The sequence below is a fragment of the Halichondria panicea genome, chromosome 2 (genome assembly GCF_963675165.1).
Source record: "Halichondria panicea chromosome 2, odHalPani1.1, whole genome shotgun sequence".
Lineage (NCBI taxonomy): Eukaryota > Metazoa > Porifera > Demospongiae > Suberitida > Halichondriidae > Halichondria > Halichondria panicea.
This window is the reverse complement of record NC_087378.1, coordinates 4015229-4017728: the sequence shown is the minus strand read 5'-3', so window position 1 is coordinate 4017728 and position 2500 is coordinate 4015229. Positions and strand designations below refer to the sequence as shown.

At 48.9% G+C, this 2500-nt stretch overlaps 1 non-coding gene across 1 annotated transcript in view; it reads left to right on the top strand.

Annotated features, from left to right (window-relative positions):
- The first annotated feature begins 1817 nt into the window (after positions 1-1817).
- LOC135332597 (small subunit ribosomal RNA) overlaps positions 1818-2500 on the top strand; it is a 1812-nt gene continuing 1129 nt past the window's right edge. Inside the window, exon 1 of the ribosomal RNA XR_010393446.1 lies at positions 1818-2500. This exon is cut by the window's right edge and continues 1129 nt beyond it. This is a non-coding gene — a ribosomal RNA (small subunit ribosomal RNA).

The window sequence follows — 2500 nt, the reverse complement described above, 5'->3', positions numbered from 1 at the left end:
CCCTGAGTGAGTGAGTGAGTGAGTGAGTGAGTGAGTGAGTGAGTGAGTGAGTGAGTGAGTGAGTGAGTGAGTGAGTGAGTGAGTGAGTGAGTGAGTGAGTTATATATACCTTCATTGAGCCATGCTTCATTTGATCATAACAATATCAAGCTTATCTTCAAGTAGTATTGTATTGTACGTTGCTAACAATACGCAAATAATGTACAGTAAATTCAAGTGGGAATAAAAGTAGTGGGTAAAAAGTTGTAATGTTCATGGAGTGTAAAGTCAACGAGCACTTAAGGCCCTATTATTTCTATTTTCCAGCCTAAAGTCCTCGTGGTGGAAAAAATTAATGTTAGTGTAATGAAGTCCTTGCCTAGTTACAAAGCGGCCCCTTACAAAGCGCCTAGTTACAAAGTAGCTTCAATGGGTAGTTATAATTAGAAGCTGCAGCTGGTAGTTAAAGCAGCAATTGTTGTGTAGCTTGTGAAGCTATGTTGTAGCTGGCTGACTGGCCGGCCCACCAACCTACCTACCTACCTACCTACCTACCTACCTACCTACCTACCTACCTACCTACCGACCGACCGACCGACCGACCGACCGACCGACCGACCGACCGACCGACCGACCGACCGACCGACCGACCGACCGACCGACCGACCGACCGACCGACCGACCGACCGACCGACCGACCGACCGACCGACCGACCGACCGACCGACCGACCGACCGACCGACCGACCGACCGACTGACTGATGAATAGTAAGAGGTGGGTGGCTGGCTGGCTGGCTGGCTGGCTGGCTGCTGGCGAATAGATGTTGTGCTGCAATATAGTGAGTGAGTGAGTGAGTGAGTGAGTGTACTATAATACTATACAGAATCTTTGCAACAAGACAGTAAAAGCATAGAGCATTACCCTTCCTTATATGGAATTTGAGTACACACACTGTGGTCTGTTTTACTACTTAAATTATGAGCACATCCCATATATAATAAGGAACCACAGTGCTCAACACACTTGTTTCTATTTGTGTTGCAAAGATTGTGCAATCTCCAGTATTGTATTGTAACTGTATGTTAGCCATGTATAACTTGAACTGTATGTTTAGCGGAATGGAAGGGTGCAGACGGGGAACAGTGCAGATGGGAACATTGCAGAGGGGATTTGCGCGCCGGAAAATTGGAGCAATTACCATACAAGTGCAGACGAATGAAGGAATGAACGCGCGTAGCGCGAAAATTTGAGCAATATATCGCAAGCAATTACCATACAAGTGCAGACGAATTGAACAATGTGACCACGTGGGCTAGATAAGCAACCAAACAAGAGTGTCGTACAAATGAGCGTGTTGATAGGTCGTGAAGTGGGGTGTTGTGGCAAAAAAAGTCACGCTTAATTACATACGAGACGAGTTCCAGCGTTGCTCCTAGTGACGGGTGCTGTGTAGGGTGACTGCAGCGGTTCATCCGTGTGTCCGCATCGTTGTAGACTGCCTGTGTCGGCGGGCGTCTGACCTGCTGGTGACTGGTCATCAGTGGGCTGGCTCCCTCCGGTCGAGTGCAGTTAGGTTTGCATCATTTCACGAATCACGAGTGCATTCGTACGGTCTCGCTGCCGGTCGATCCCCGTGATTGACTGTATCTGCAGGCAACGAGTGGGCCTCAGCTGCCCTCTCCTGCCTTCAGTTGGTGAGTCTGTGGCCGAGGATTTGCAAAATTGTTGAACCCTCTGCGGTCCGCGTGGCCGCACTGGTGTGATGCGTTGGCCGGCCCTCTGAACGAGGACGGTCGAGTGACACAGTGCGTCTCGCACGCTCTGGCGTCCCGATAGTTACCTGGTTGATCCTGCCAGTAGTCATATGCTTGTCTCAAAGACTAAGCCATGCATGTCTAAGTATAAACGCTTCTATACTGTGAAACTGCGAATGGCTCATTAAATCAGTTATAGTTTATTTGATGGTTTCTTACTACTTGGATAACCGTGGTAATTCTAGAGCTAATACATGCACAAAGTCCCGACTCTTCGGAAGGGATGTATTTATTAGATCCAAAACCAATGCGAGTCTCTCGGGGCTCGGTTCCTTGGTGATTCATGATAACTGCTCGAACCGTATGGCCCTTGCGCCGACGGTGCTTCATTCAAATTTCTGCCCTATCAACTTTCGATGGTACGGTAGTGGCCTACCATGGTTGCAACGGGTGACGGAGAATTAGGGTTCGATTCCGGAGAGGGAGCCTGAGAAACGGCTACCACATCCAAGGAAGGCAGCAGGCGCGCAAATTACCCAATCCCGACTCGGGGAGGTAGTGACAATAAATAACAATGCCGGGCTATTGTAGTCTGGCAATTGGAATGAGTACAATCTAAATCCCTTAACGAGGAACAATTGGAGGGCAAGTCTGGTGCCAGCAGCCGCGGTAATTCCAGCTCCAATAGCGTATATTAAAGTTGTTGCAGTTAAAAAGCTCGTAGTTGGATTTCGGGGTGGCCTGCCTGGTCCACCGCAAGGTGAGT